Genomic DNA, 17,210 nt, shown 5'->3' on the forward strand with positions numbered 1-17,210 from the left:
GCACTAGCCAATGACTGCAGGACCACTGGCACGGGCCCAGAAGGAAGGCATGGGCACTGCAGGGCTGACAATCCCACCATGTTTATTAGTGGTAAGCTCCAGGAAATGTTCCACATAGCCCTCATAGTTTTCTGGCTTCAGACTTAAATGCATACACGCACACACTCACACCATCCCTTCTTAAATTTCCTTTGAGGTTTCAATGTACTGTTATTTTCCCCTCAGGAGCTGCTTCTCCCCATGGCTCCACGCTGCACTCTTTCCTATCAGCCATAATAGCCACTTGCGTACACTGGGAAGAACGCATTTTGTACTGCTCTCACTGTACAGGGAGATGTACAATATTGACCAAGTGGTCTCACTGAAGTTATCACTGATTTAAAAGATAAGATAATGAGTTCACTACTTATTCCCTACTCTCACAGGTAGCACCATTTCCCAGGGTTACATATCACCTCCTTTGAGGCCTATAGCTGTACTTCTAATGAGATTAACAAAAAGGGATCTCAGATATCGATGTATAAAGAGTCAGCTCAGGTAGGGAAAATGAAAACAATTCCTGAATGGAACTTGTTGTATCTCTGGAGAGACAGGAGATAGATCAGCTAAAAGAGAAGAAATCCCATGTGGAGCTGGATTTAGACACACATGAACATGTGTGTACGTAGATACATAAATGCATGTATCTACATGCACATATGTTACTTTGTGTGTGTGTAGATTTATCATATATGAGATTAAAGTCCTAAATGTGAAAAGAATATGTGATCTATCCCTGTGGTTTTTTCTCTGTACTCTGTTGTCCAGATGTAAGATGTGAAATACATCCAAGTTCCTTAGAAAGGGAAGCATCAAGCCAGGCAGTTCAGGCTGAGCTGCTGCAGTTATCACTCCATTGAAAATGAAAAACAAATTCAGGTAACAAAGGCTGTGCCAAATTATGGATGTTTCTGGGTTTTCTTTCTCTAGTTCCCACCCCCACAGTTTCACCTCTCTCCTACCCTTTCCTACTTACCATAAAGTTATGATGCCCTTTACTATAATAATGAATGGAATTCCCAGATTATTATTTTAGAGGCTTAACTGATTCCCAGTGTTTTTCATGTACTTAGCACTTATACAAAGAGGCTTTTTCATATGTCTTTCAGCAAATACAGAAATAGGCTTGGAGTCAGTATTCATTTTAATAGTTTCAACTGATAGTCACATTTATTTCCAAAGATTTCTTTTTTTCCTGATGGCACTTTTGCATCACACTGCATGCAGTTGCACTACATATCTGTCTATTAACCTGGGGCCTGTCACTAGCAAGTAGAATATCTTCATCCTTAAATTATTTTTCATAAAAACAACTCTAGCTGCACAATGCTCAGTGTACAAAACTCTAAATACATCCAAGAGTGAGACTGCTGGACTCAGTGAGACTCACTTCCCTTCTGCCTGTTTCTAGGTAATCTCAGCTGAGAGTTTCTAGTGCTGTCACTATGGCCCATTTTATACTGGGTATTTTTCTTGTACAGATGTGTAGCTATTTGCCTTTTCTTTACTTCTCTGTAAATGCCATATGGACAGAAATCATTGAGTCACCAGATCATACATTTATTTTTATGATATATTATGCTGTTTGATGTCATGTTGACGTCTAATTGATGTTGGTTTTGCTTTATTTTTTTGTCTTTGTTTTGTTTCTTGGTTTCAATAAAAAGAGAATTTAAAAAAAGGCTGTAGAGTGATGACTTAAGGCACTGACAGACATGAACATAGTATGCATCTCTTTTATGATGTGCTGCTGAGTAATTGGGTATATTTCTAGCTTTAGATAACATACAGAAGACCTCTGAATTTGTACTGTATACAGAAGTATTTGTACAAGGCTAGCCTATAACCTCAAAAGAACTTTTTTCTCTAGCAAGAAGTACATACAGAACATGTTTTCAATAAGGGCTTAACCCATGATTTAAGAGTCAATAAAGAAAGGTTTTCCATAAAAAAATAAGAAAGCAACAATAGAACTAAAATACAACATACTGAAGATTAAATATGTTCCATCAGCACAACAGTGTCTTTGTACAGTAAAAAGCAGCAGAGGATGATTAATAGTAAAATGGTATGTATGTCAAAAGAAAAATAAATGCAGTTTAGACAAAGTACACACTTATTAACAGAGAACATCATTTACAGTTACTCAGATGGGAGGAAGGCAAGGATGAAACTAGTAGAGAATGTATTTCACAATGTGAAGTCACATTCGTCTTGGTTCAGGGCATCCTCCCTCCACCACAGCTGCAAAACAAAAATACCAGTGAAATCCTTTTTGGAATAAAATTACTGCCTAAGTGCCCACTGACTTCAACAGGATCAGGATTTCACTCTAGGTATTTTAAAGTGCAGCTTTACTGGACAGACCTCTTGGATCACCAATGGAAATTGGTCTACCTAGCCCCTCAGGTTTCTGCAGCATGCACACCAGCTCTAACAGCCTTGACACCAACCTGCCTCAGTAAAAGGGGCTGAAGCCACAAGCCTACTTTCACTCATCTTCCTCCTGAATAGTCAGAAGAGGGTAAATAAATGCCTGGGGAGGCACTTTGAAACAAGTGCAAAGACCAGGTTAAGCTTAGACCAGGGAAAGGCAGATCTGCATTCTTGCCCAGTACCTACCAGGAAACCAAGGGAAAGGTTGCAAAGAATTTATTTCTGCAAGGTAATATACAATGAGAAGATTTTGCAAGCACCAACTCTATATTTGCCATAAACAATATAAAAAATGACCAGAGGTAAACTTAGAATTTCAAACATTGCAAGTTTTGAGCTAGAAGGATACAAATACGTGCCTTAGAAGTGCGGCAATCCAGCCTAGTCCTGAAACTGGTGATTCAATTGCAACAAAGAAATACAGGTAAATAGGGAGGGTGGGGGGAAATACAAGAAATACAGTGGGGGGTGAAATACAAGACCAATATAAAATGACAATTTCATTCTACATACAAGAAACAATTTATAGGATAGCTCCATAACCACTGCCCACAATGCTCTAATATTTCCAAATCAATACAAAATACAAATAAATTTATAAAAAAAGGTAATTTTCAAAGGAAGAAGAGAGTTTGGAGAAGTCAGAATAGAATAGAATAAGAGAAAACAAAGTTTAAAACAAAAAAATTTGCCCAATATTCATTCTAGAAATTGCTACCACTCCTACTACTTTGCATACATAATTACAAACAAAATGGGAAAGAGGAACAGAAAGAAAGCAAGGATTGAAATTGCATCAGCAATTATCTGGAGAAGATGATTTTTTTATGTTTTTTTAGCTTCACTCTCCTGATACATGGTATTAGCAGAAACCAGAGAGGGAATTAAAGCCTGTAATTCACAATATGCATGTTTTTACTGCACATGAGATATAAATCAAAGTGGTAGATCTGAAACATATCTCTCCAAACACCCATCTTCAAAGCTCCTTCTTAACTACCTCTCTCAAAATCCCAAGCTGTCCCAAAAATATTTTGATTATGGTCTAATCTTCTTTATGGGACCTTTGCAGAACTGATTCTTTGCAATTCTGGCAAGTTTCTTTCTCTGCCACTTTTGTTAGATGATTAACTCCTTCTGTTTGTAAGGAAGTTCTGAGAGTCTCTGCATTATAGGACTATTATTGCCAGAATTCATTGAGCTCTTGCTGTGTTCACAGATTTAAATCTGAAAGCCAGAAATTATAAACATATACCTCATTCAAGATACTACATACAAGCACAGAAGCATACAAATTATTTCAGTGATGTACTTTATAGCTAGAAAAGGAATGAAATCAGAAACCTTTATTAGCATCAGACAAGAGCCTCAATTCTTAAATCAACTCATACAATTTCTCATTTTCTAAATTCCCATTGGTTTCTTTGCCTTTTAAATCCACTTGCTCCACAAGCTGGTGCTAGATGCGCTTCAAGTCATACAGAAATTCACCCAACTAGTTTTAATCCTACTATCCTGACATAACATACTGTATGGCAGTACAGTGGATCATCACAGAGACCTGTGCCTTGCTCAGACATTTTGCCATCTTGAGACTCTTACAGGTTTTGCCTCCAATCATCAGTTGTCTTCCAGATTTTACACTATTTGAAAACAGATATTTCTACACCTTCTAACTAATCTTCAAGTCTATGTGTGCTGCAGGACATGAAGTGAACATTTAAACAGAAATGCCCCACTGTAATCCTAAATGACAGCATGGGGAAAAAAAAATCACTAGGAAGATAAAGAATAAAGAGAACTTAAGTGAGCATTCCCACTTCCTGAATCTGCAGGTGGAAAACAACACTTCACCTTTATCCTATTAGTCCTCTCTGTTAATGGGAGGATAAGAAGACATGAGGAGTTCAAGGAAATATGTGGAATCAAAGTGGTAAAAGAATAGCGAATCTTTCTAACTACATTACAAACAGCATCAACAAATGTGAATTAAGTATCTCCCCCCAAAATCCCAAAGAAGTATCTAGACAATTTGCAGTGTTGTTATCACTCTTGCAACATTATGATACATTTGCTTCACTAACAATCCATTCCCTGTAATTCTAAGCACTATGAAATAAATTATGATTGTCACATAAACATGCATCTAAATTACAAACAATGCTCTTGCCAAAAATCATCCAGGTGTTTACAAAAGTTTTGAGGTGGTGATCTGATTTTCAGGCTGTCATACTTTTAAGCAAATATAGATTGACTTAAAGTAAACATTGCAGGAGGGAGCTTATGCTCTAGGCTTCACCAAGCAATCAGTAAGGCATCTGACACGCTACAGAAAACCTGCAAAATCCAACAAATAAATCATGTAACACCCATTCAGTATCCCACAAAGCACACAGCGGGGAGCTGACACAATATTAACCGACTGTAATTGTCACAAACTAACATTCTAAGAATCTCATGGCATACATGTGACAAAATATAGTTTTATCCATTATAAACGCACATGCTTTTAAAGCATGTTAATCAAGATACTTTAAATCGTTAGATCATGTTTGTCTCCAAGTTAGTGGCATCATAAAATGTTGATTATTACAGTAAGCAAATTTGGGAAACACCTCCAACTCGTGGCTCCAGTCTAACAAAATCACCTCCTTTTGATGATGTGGCAGCAGTAGGCAACACAACAAAGGCACCAGCCAACACAAAGATAATCACAGGACAGCTTATTGTCTCAAAGTGATGCTTCCCTTGAATAAAAGCTTTTACATAAAATATTGTATACAAACACATTGAAAACCTACTCCTGCAATAAAAAAAAACAATTCCTTAGGGACAACACAGGTTCCAAGGAAGCCCTAATGCCATCCAAAAGGAAAGAAATGAAGATGATACAACACAGATCTCAGCTTTCAACCAACACATCTTTCTTTTTGCCTTGGTGAAGATTTACACAGCTTTGCAGAAGCAAACCTCACCTTGCCTCTTTCAGAAGCCTCAAAAAGCAATTCTGCAAATGACAGAACACTGGCTTTTGAAGCCTTACATTGTTCTGCCACACAGGAATAACTTGAGGTCCCAAAGGTTCGTAGTAGAAAATGGCAGTTTGCCAACTCTCATTACTGCCTGCCAACCTGTAGATAATCTTCTTGTACTGTACTTCATCTGATACTTTCACATTTACAATCCTGTACAATACTCAGCAGTTTCTATTTAAATAGAAGTAGACAAGATTTAAAAAAATAAACCTAAAGTATAAAATACAGGCTAGACGTGAAAGCTGAGAGCATTTTCCTCTCTATTGTCCATTATTCTTTAATGTATCATTCTCTTTCTGCATGTAGGCCAAAAAAATAAATCCAATGTAAACACAAAAGGCAAATACCTTTTGAAGGCCAGGCAAATATTTGAAAAGCAAAAAAGAGATTCTGCTTTTATCTCTAGATCACCCTACAATTTAATGGTTAGTGGAGAGGGGGTTCTTTTTTCTTTTTGTTTTTTTATTTCAGGGAATGCAGCAGGGGCAGGTCCACACTTCATAGCTCCTGGAATGGTTATCAGCCTGTAAACTATGACAATGGGATAACAAAGGTCAGAGCAGAGAGAAAAAATGGTACTATCTAACAGCTACAAGGCCACAAGCCAATGTATTACAAATTTTGATGCAATATTGGTTTTAAACCATGAAAAATATGTGCCTGACCTTTTAATCTGATGCATGTATTTTTTAAGCAAAATGCAGATGCCTGTTCGGAGCCTCATGGTCTTTATGAGGTTCCTCAAAACTGAAGTAACACCGCTTCATGGACTGGAGAGAAAGATTCGGGCCTTAAAGAGAATAGCTGCAAGCTCAAATGGTAAATCTGGTGAAGCATTACCAGTGAGCCTGCAATCATTTAGTAGAAAGAGTAAGTAACTACCTATATGAGTACATAAAACAGATTTCAAAAAGCTACTATGTGGGAATAAAGCTCTTGAAACCAAAATGGAATACGAACAGTTTTTGTTGTCCCCTTGCTACCAATCCATGATTCTCAGATCACTGCTGAACATGAATGTAGAGTGTTCAGTGGATTGCTAAATGACTGGACGCTCTCAGGCCAATTGCAACTGTTTCCCAACCACACATGAATCCCAGCAATTCCTCAAAACAGGATACTATCTGGCCCCTTCACTCAGAGCAGGATAACAACACATCATTGTAAATGCATATGAGAGCTGCATCAAATGCCTCACCTATCTTAGGAATAAATAAACCTTTTTGTCTTCTGAGTTCTTTATGGTGTAACATTTCATGAAACACACTGAAAACAAAAGCTCTGTAATTCCACATAATGAGAATACCAGTGCTTTCTTAAAATTGTAATATAACCTTTTTTTCCCCATACAAGAAAAATAAAGCATCAATGGTAATGTTACTATAAATACTGATGCACTAAGATTAAGGATTTTTTAATAGAAACAGCTGGAGGGGGGGGGAAGGAGTTCTGTTTTAGGGCTCCATAACAAAATACAATTTAACTCCTGTTCTCAGTATATGATACAGTATAATCCACGTATACATACTGTGAGGTAAAGCTTTCTGCTTAATTACTTAGCTGGTGAGAGTGAAATTTGTTACATCAAAACAACAGCATCTGGTAGTTTGCAGTAAAATTGGTTCCTATTATAAGTGAAACAGTGTAATCAATGGTCAGTGTGATTCTCAATCAGTTATCCACACTCTCAGATCTTCTCCTCCTACATGGATAAAATTTCCTGAGAATGGAATGTATATGTTTAGATTTCTAATTCTATATTTCTATATTCTAGCTCAGCAGCAGCTGATGCAATGATGTAACAGGCTGTAATACTTTTTAACACATGATTTTCAGCCTAACATAGGATTACATTTCTCTGAACTATATTTCTGCGTGATCAGGGACCGACAGATTGTTTAAGCTCCTCCTGCTATACTACTTTTTAAAAATGTTTGAACAAATAGATTTCAGCAAAAAGGTCACTTTTGGGGTTGGTCACCTGTTCACTGACTTCAAGGGTGTAAGAAAATGTTTTATATATGTTCAAGCTGTAAAGTATGTGTACTTTTTTACCTTTTATTTGACAGAGAAGTGATAAACACTCCTCCTAATTAAAGAGATTTGATCAGCAACATAGGATTAATACTAAAAAAAAAACCAGGAGCAATACTTGCTTAGTCCTGTAGGAAACATTTATAGATAGAAGCTATTACAAAAAAAAATAATAATCTATCTTCTAGTAGTAAATAAATAAATAAATAAATATATATATATATATATCTCACCCAAAATCTATTTTGAATAGAATCATTTTTAGTTTTCACAATATAACCTCATGATACGAGATTATGGTATTCCAAACAAGAAGACAACAGAAACAATAAGAAAAGTAATTATGTTCCAGACCACCACAAAAATTAGGGAACACCAGCTCTCCATGCTGAGAGTAATCAAGATCACAAACATGGCATTACTACAGATATTGCCTGATCTTCTTCTGCCTTTTCTCTTAAAGCCCTTGTAGAAAAAAAATCAAGTTGGCAACAAACATGATATGATCTCCATAATCTCTAAAAGCAATTTTATAAATACAGGAGCTAGTAAGTCACCATGTACAATGTCCAATTCTCTATCTGCTTAATATTATAAATCCTTCATGTGTGAGATAGAACACAGGGATGGTTGCAAGTCCATTGACCCGGGCATTTCATAAGTAAACTTGCTAACAATAGCCTGGAAGACTCCAAAGCACTCTAATCTGCCACTGTTTTACCAACTCATTCTCAATATTTTTGCTGACAGCGTTTTACTCCTCTAAATTCTAGAGCATCATCTCTGAAAGCAGAATGATGTATAAGACAGGATATACACATAAGGAAGTGTGAAGTTTTGTGTCTAATATGAAAATTATATAGGGGATTCCTATGCATATGTGCATAAATGACCATTAAGACAGATGCATGTTTATGTTCACATACATATAGTTGCATATATGCACACACATGTATTTGTAGATGCAGAAATACTTATAAGTAATGGACAAAGTGGACTGACATACACACATACATAAATATGCAGGAAGGATTTCACTAAGCTAATTGTTACTAATGAGGACTACAAGAACTGACATAGTGTATTATGGCAGTGTTTGCTCACAAATTTTCTAAAGAGCCAGGGTGTAAAAACTACAGTGCAGGTTCACAAAGCAGTATATTTTTTAACAACAATAAATATTATATTCTTTCAACTGCTTATGGTGAGGTTCAGCCTCTCTAGACTCATGGTATAAGTCAACACATTTTGTATGTTTTTCACAATTTATGAAGAGGTATTATGTTATAGAGGCACATTTTTAAAAACTAAAACAGCTGCTGCACTGCCAGAGTTGCAGGAGTAAAATCAGAACATCACCAGTGATGAATTAAAATTCAACTAAATGTTAGTTTTGTTTCACTAGTAGAGGTGAAGTAAAGTCAATCATTCTTCCGACATATGCCTCTATGCTCTTGAAAGTGTGCATCTACCACCAAAGGTATGTTGATTGTAATGCCAAAGGTTGTTAATTGTGAGGCTAAATTTGTTGATTGTAAGGCTAAATACAAGATAGTGCAAAAACACATTCAGAAAAAGGTTCAATCATTTATTTGCTGCCACCAAGCTTCTTAAGGAATTTATTCCCAGAATGAATTAGAAATAAATTCCCAAAACATAAGGTTTTAGGGAAATGGGGAAATGACATTTCTTATACAATATAGAAATTATTATTGATGCTAACACATGAAGTAGTCACCTCTTATTTTTCCTTTGTTTGCTACAAACATCTAGAAGCAGGTAGCAGAAGACAGAGGGCACAGTATCTCTGGATTATGTCAGAGCCGTAGGGCACAGGAGAGAATAACCCTAATGAAGTCCATTCAGTAACTTCAGAGCTATATCAGCAGAGCTCAAAGCAGAATCCGACCCTTTGCAAAATAAAAACCTGCTATTACTGGCCATATTTTTTAAGCTGACTTTGACATCAATTCCAAAATTGAACTCTCTTTCTCTCTGAAACAGGAAGTCTAGGCATTCAGTGCCTCCTTGCCTAGAACTAGTCCTAATACTCACTGAATGCCTAGATGCAATTCCTCACCAGCAAGGGAGGTTTATTATTCTCTTTCTTACAACAGCACAGCTCCCTTCCCAACAGGAATTTCAAAGAAAACAATGTTTCACTCCTGCAGGGTTTTATTTGGTTTTTACATTAAACAACACTCTAGATTAGCAATCAGCTTTACCAGACAGTTGTCATGGGGTCACTAGCAGCTACTTTGTTTTCCTTCAAAACTCTGCTCTGTAGTGGAATGGCAGCATTAAACAGACTAAAATTGATGGGAACAGTAGAAAGAAGAAAGAATAATCAACATACTAAAAACATTTCTGTCAAAGAAAAAGCAGCCTATTGAGAAACAAGAAAGACTCAGCATAAACACTACTAAACCATATATACTAACTCAATAAATGCTAAAAGCTTACCCTGGTAAAGCAAGAACATAGACATTTGTGATTTGGCTCATGTTTTTCATGCAAAAATTAGGATGCATGCTTTTACACACAGCTTTTTTTTTTTTTTTTTAATACAAGTTAATATAGAAGTAGAACAACTGCCTTTAAATGGAATGAATCAGGTAAGGCCATGATGAAAACTCTGGGTTGGGGGGGGTGGGCGGGGAGGAGGAAAGTGAAGATAAAAAGTACGATTTGCCTGCTGCAGTTCTCACTAAGGTTTAAATAGATGATTCTCCCACTGTAAGATGACAGGAAACTTCCACACCCCCATAAACTACTAGACAGCAGGCAAACTCTTGTATACTGTTTACATTATCCATCCCTGTCCAGAGGCACAAAGACCAAAAGAATGTCACTGACTAGTAGTAGCATCTGTACATTATAGCTGCTGCTGAAGTGCCCAGCTTTGGCCTTATCCCAGTGCAATGGAATTTGGTTGGTTTGACCTATTTAAGCAAAGCACCCTGACAAATCTCTGCTCTGTTCTCAACACCACTGTTAGCCTCCTGCACTGAACACCTGCACATCATACTCATCAGTCTGGTTAGTAAAACAGACCCATTTGTGGGACAACAGTCAATCTACTGTGCTTAGGCTCTCACAAACTTGGTAGACTTAGAGCAAATTTGCTGTGGATTTTGTTTGGTTGGTTGGCTTTGTGTGGTTTTTTACTACAATTAAAACATTTGCTCTAAAGGCTTCAGAATAATTAATAAATGCACAAATACTGATTTGTACTATCTTTGGAAGAAATGCCAACAGATTCTCCTCTAGCAGCTATAAAAACAGAGCCAAAAGCCTGTGTAGTAAAGACAGTCAGGGGATTACATTTTACAGTTCTATGGATGCTATGTACTGTCATCCACTACTACCACAGCACTGTATTCAGATAGTGAAAAATGACACATTTGATTGCTCCAGGATTTAGTAGCTGAAAATAATGCATCTTCAAGAAATACACTGCTTCATGAGTATGTCTTTTTTAAAAACCTATTGGAATATGTTGGATGTAATAAGGAACACATGTAACTCCTACTTCTGATGAAGAAAAAAAGAAAGAAAGAAAAAAAAAAAAAAAGACAGAAAAACTGCTTTCCTGATTCAATTAACTCTTCGAACTCTTTTCACTTTGCAGCTGTTTAAAACATAATTATTTTCCATAAGACAATAAAAATGCTAGTCCCAAAGGCAAAATGAAGTGTTACAAGACTTCTCTATGTTATCAGACATGGATCAAATGCTAAAAAACACCAATGTACCCAACTGGCATTTTTGAAGAACACAGAACACTCCTCAGCTTGCACTGAAACTGAAGCCCACAGGACACTCAGCCTGCTTTATTCAGGCGGTTAGACTAAGTATGCTTTGGGGCTGATATTTTTCAGTTCTAACATTTTACAATTTCTTTTCTTCTAGAAGGAGAGCTCTAATGTTTCTACATTCTCTTTTTAATATCTTGTAGAGATAGACACCTATATGCAAAGTCATGAGTTTACCCAGGATTTATCCTTTTTTCATGCCACAATCTTGTCATTTTACACCCCACCACTCTAAGCTGCTGATGCTCTGTAAGGACTATGTAACAGGCAGAGTGGCTCATGAGCTCTTCTGGTAATGGAACAGCCTGAAGCACAGCTAAGCACCAGCTGCACCATATTTATCTACTTGTTTATGAAAGAGTTTCCCCCTCATTGTGTGGATAACAGACCTTAGCTATAGCTAATAAGACATGAGCTTCCTTGAACCATGTAGCTTTATAGTGAATCTTACAAAATACTTCAGTGTTATCCATACAGGCTCACTGAGCTCCTAATGAACTGAAACATTCTCTCTTCAGTACTTTCATCTCAGACAAGGTGTGGTCCAAGGAACAAAAATAACCTGACCCAACCTTTGATTTGGCCATCTGCTTCTGTAGACAAGGTTCTTGCTGGCTACTACTAGGTTTTTATAAAGTAGAGAATCAAGTAACATACATATATTTATGCTGCACCCTATCCATCACCTCACCTCACTGTCCCAACCATGTAGTGACAAGAATGGCTTAACTGCTTCAGCAGCCTTTCCTAAAATGCAGCTGTGTTTCCAGATGTAGATCTAGTTAGTCAGAGACCTCTGGAAATTCATCATTTCTCAGCCTTAAGCCTTTAAATTTTCTGGGAGCTACAGTCTGCATTGAAGAAAATGGAACCATCTTAGTTAACATGAAAACCCTGCTCAGTCAGACTAGTTCCACTAAATCAGACGACCTTATCAATCTATTCCAGACATGTTCAACTTTCTTTTTTTTTTCCTTCTTCTCTCTCTCTTTTTTTTTCTTTCATTTTAAATACATAACCGAGAAGCTACATCTAGCACAAAAGCAAGGATCATGTCACCTGTGGAGCTATGCTGAAGTGGCTTGTATGATATAGTTGAATTGAAAAAGAGTCACTAGAATAAGGCACAAAATCCCCCAGCTTCTGCCTGATATATTTTGTTTCCATTTTTTATTTAATAATATTACTTTTACCACAGTTTATTTAACTTGCACTAACTAAATAACAGCAAATTTATGCTGGTTTGCCGTTGAGGGCGTTCAAGACTGTTTCTCTTCTGTTGCAGGTAGTATTTGATGAGTTAGGATTCTGCCAACAAGCTAATACTTGCACCAAATTTTCAAATGTTTATTAGGGTCTGTCAGTTGAACCAGTACAGTTCAAGAGCTCAAACATCAACTACATATGCATACTAAATACAATAAAACCTGAAATACTTCTTCCAAAACCAACCTGTTTGTCTAATTTGTGGGTTACTACACACATAAGAAATACTATCACCCTAATCATTCCAAATAAGCATACAGCAAGTTTGATTTGGTTGTTTCTCTCCCCAAAAGCACTACACCAGTTGTTCCTGCTGATGTTCCCAGCAGAGCATTCCAAAGAGTCACTCGTGCAGGAAAACAGTTGAGTTAAACTCAAGTCGCCAGCTCCTTTCTAATTTTACGTCTAGCTTTCCCATTCTGAAGGAAGATTTCTTCTAAAATCTAGTTAAAAGACCTTATCTAATTTAACTTCCATTTTTTCATTAAACATCTGGGAAACTTCATTTCTCTAATCAGTTTCTTACTTTCCTCCACTAATTACAATCTTGTTTTTCCTACGTATATCATTTCCTGTGTGATAATTTTTTCATCATTGGTTTTCTTGCTCTTTATAGATTTCCTAGATGCTGGGTTGTTCAAATACAGGCACAGCAGCTTATTTGTGTTGTACCCATTCTCCTTAAAATACTCAGATAATATGTTTCTTAAGAAGTTATTTGCTCCTCTGTATATCTGAATATTTAGCATAGCTTCCAAAATGCCATCATTTGTTGTCCTGATCACTCCATCATCAGCAAATTCTAGGATTTTAATTTACTCTAATGTTACGAGCCACCCTTCAAAAAAATTGGCCACCAGCTGTCTCTCTGCTTGAGTAGGCCACAGGCACACGCAAAACAACAGAGTCCGTCAGATAAACGCAACTTCTCTGTTTCACTTTCCTCACTGCCTGTTCTACCCTTGTTCTTATTTCTCCTTTGCCCTAGGACATACTTTAATCTCATTCTCAAAAATCAAAATATCCCTTCCTTTCTGAATGTTCATGAAAGGTTCCCACATAGAACCAAATCACTACAAGGGCTTCAGACTTGTGTTATTTTCAGTTTTTATCCATATTTTCATTCCTGTATCACAGCACTATTCCCTTTATGTAGCTTTCAGGCTGTTTCACATATATAGGCTAAAATCTGGAGATGATAAACTTTTTTCCTCCACAACAGCTACTCTACTAATATCCTATGCATATTGAATTCCATTCTACAAGTAAATCTGTAGTTATTTTTTTTTCTATGCTACTAGTTTAAGTAACAGCACACAGCTTAGAAAAATTCATTAAATCCTTAATGCAGACCTCCACATTTCCACAGTATTAAACCATTATTTTTTTTTAATGTACAGATCTTTTACAATGAGCTAAACAGTGAAGACTACTTTGAAAAAAATAAATGTTTACCATACCTATTGATTAGTGTCAACAGCCCAAACACAACAGACAAATCTGAAAGTTTTCCCAACAAAGAGCTTTGAGGCTTTAGAAAATTACCAAAATTATAAGAAGATTATGTTCAACCGATCTAATGGTTTGGTTTGCATTTCTCTGTATAAACACAGTCATATGTTTACCAAACATCCATTTCCTTCTAACCCCAGATCATAGATTTTTGAAATGCCACCAAAAAAAGTTTTTTCATGAACACAACTGCGCTCGCAATATCAAAACAAACTTGAATAAATCATTCATACAGTGTGAAAACTGAAGTCTAACAACTCTGAATGGAAGAGCTCTGCAACATAGAAGTTTCTATAAAGCACCACAGTATGCTCAAGCACAACTAAAGACAGGCTTACGTAATATATTAGCTTGCAATTGCAAAGGACTCTTCAGGTTTTGTAATTACTTCTCACACTTAACCACAGATCAGCAAAGAATTCTTACAATATTTCACAGTCAACATACATTGCATAGCTTAGAAATAGCTTCTTACCAAAGTTAAAACACAATTCTAATTTCTTTCATTCATTTGAGGAAATTGCTGTTTCATATGCTGATAGTTTAAGTAAATCAACAAAGGTTCCTTTTCACACTAAACTCTCTTACAATGAAAAAAAGAAAGAAAAGATTGTTTTTCTTTGAGAAGATGTCTAGCTTACCTGGCTTTGCCATTCCACACCGACAGCCTGAACAATATTATCAGCTCTTCAGGTACTAATTCTTGCTAACTGGAAGGATATTTTCTCTCTTGCTGGATTAATAATCAACTTTCCTGATAGTTCATTTGTAATTCTCTGCTGGTTAACCCTTTGCAGGGCTCCCATTCTGAACTGAGCAGCCTACACTGTTCACTTCATTTCAATACAAAAAACAATAAAACAGAATACTTGTACACACATGACAATTAAAGAGTGAGCTAAAGAGAAAATTTAAGAATAGATTATCTTAAAAACTAAAAGCTTACAAATACTTTAAAGACTATTTTCTTTCTCTTAAAGACTAAACTTACTAAACCTAAGAGCCAGTATAGCAATGCATCAACAAACTGAAAGCTGTGATGTCCAATGGCTCCTCTGACAGCATGCTCCCATGAAGGTACTGCTCAACATTCGGGGTACGTGCAGATGTGACGTGCGCCTGCCGAACTTGGAAAATAACGTATTTTATTATTGAATAGTGTGCTGAGAAATTACCACGGTTATCAGTTTGTGCAAGGCCGCCCATCTGTGTTGTCAGAAAGCAAGAGCAAGAGTGGCCAGGAGTAAAAATGAGATAAGAGAGGCCCAGAATAGCTAAAAAGGGGAGTTCAAATAAGGTCAGAAGAGTTTAAGAGACTTAATTATATGTAACTGCACTTCTTTAAGGTAATAGCAACAAATTACATACATTTTGTCACTTTCATAAGAAATCAATACATCTTCTTTTGAAATAAGTAAAAATATCATAAAACAAACCTATTAAAGGGGTTTAGAGATATAGTAGAGGAGGGTGAAACATTCTTGAAATCCACACCTAGTCTTTGCTTGGGGGATATAAGATGCACCTTGGGATGTGCTTTGGTTGTGGATAGAGGGAAGAGTGAGAGGAAAATAAACTTGTTGCACGGATGATTGAGGCATAATGTTGCAAAAATGGAGAAATCATAAGAAAGCCTTTTCTTCTTTTAATTTCTGAAACACACTTGGGTTTGGCATTCTCTAGGGAAAAAATTAAGAGATGACAATCCTATTCACTAAAAGAAATACTCTTCTTGTAAATTTTGCATTGACTGTTTTAATAAGTAACACTGCAGCATGTCTGGTTTTTTTTTTTTCCCTTAGACAAAGGGACAGAGTCACCAAAAGTAACTGCATAGCACAGAAGAGACCATATCTATTTCCCTTTGCATAAGAGTAGTCCTACAGCAAACTTATTTTTATACAACTGTAGGTCTCTGCTCTCTGGCTAGTGCTCTCTCTCTTCTGTAGCACCTAATACACTTTGCTGTAACCTTTCTATAATATGTGTGGTAGAATTTATGATAAAATGCAATAAAGTGTTGAAGGAAATTTATTTCATATTTATAGTTAATTTTATTCTGTGTTTGTTTGAAGGAAAGCCTTTTAAGAACACCAACAACATGAGAAAGCTACGACAACTAAATTTATTGCTAAGTATCACATCAGTGGTGCTCCTGAGGGCTCCTCTTCAAGGGAAGAAAGCTTAAACAACATTTTCTAACACATTGGATTGTTTCCCAGAGATGTGATGGTCTACAGAGGCAGTGCTGAACAAAGCAGACTGGAATAGTAAGGCAGTAAACAACTCTTTTCAGGGGATGGTCACAAATGCAACTTTGTTTAATAAAGGCAAATCATAGTTATCTTTTGTTCTTTAGAAGGTACATTATCTTTCTCTCCTGTTCCACCTGACTAAACTGGTGGTATCTCTTCTATCACCTGACTGAGTAGTTGGCTGGAAATAATGGGACAAAACAATCCACTATTGTTACAAGAGACAATGACCTTTCATGTCCTTGGAGCTCACTATGACCTTTCATCTTTCCTATCCTCCAATGGTCTCCTAACAACTAAAACTATACCCCGTTAGGCTGAATTCCAGATTGTCATAAAAAGCCCTGTCCTTTCAAAACAAAACCAATTTTTACACCAAGGTGGAGGAGAAACACAGGTCCATTGTTCCCGCACAGATGGAAGTTAGAGTTACTAAGGCAACAGCTCTAATCCCCCTTTTTACCACCTTTTTCACATCATTGGCCTATCAAGTGTGCTACCTTTTAACTCATAAGCTCAAAAGCTGGTAGTCTAACTGACTGCCCTAATTAGCTACGATTTTCACAGTACAGACAACATGATGAGCTAATCGAAATTTGCAAAATAATGACGTACCTCCAGCAAATATTCCTCCTCCTGAGGCCCAGTCTTAGAATAACAATAATGAGACCATTATTAGAGGAGGGCATTAAAATGCTGCACTGCTGCTAAACAGAGAACTTAATTGTTCTGGTCTTGTCCATTGAATCAACAACCTATTGTTGTGGACTTGAAAAATAAAGGACTGGAGAATGGGTGCCATAATGATTGGTCTGTGC

The 17,210-nt window shown here is 36.7% G+C and overlaps 1 protein-coding gene across 10 annotated transcripts in view; it reads right to left on the reverse strand.

Moving 5' to 3' along the window:
• Positions 1-17,210, reverse strand: part of SOX6 (SRY-box transcription factor 6) — a 356,555-nt gene that overhangs the window by 236,968 nt on the left and 102,377 nt on the right. The window contains exon 1 of one of the 10 annotated variants that reach the window (XM_068148064.1): positions 14,779-15,282. The exons of 8 other annotated variants lie outside the window; for them this stretch is intronic. The gene's annotated coding sequence lies outside the window, so the exon portion shown is untranslated. Of the gene's footprint in view, positions 1-14,778; positions 15,283-17,210 lie in introns of those variants that run through there. One more of the 10 variants, XM_068148072.1, reaches the window with a different exon arrangement.

This window comes from Melanerpes formicivorus, unplaced genomic scaffold, assembly GCF_026170545.1.
Source record: "Melanerpes formicivorus ecotype bairdi unplaced genomic scaffold, bMelFor1.0.p_v2 SCAF_16, whole genome shotgun sequence".
Classification (NCBI taxonomy): Eukaryota; Metazoa; Chordata; class Aves; order Piciformes; family Picidae; genus Melanerpes; species Melanerpes formicivorus.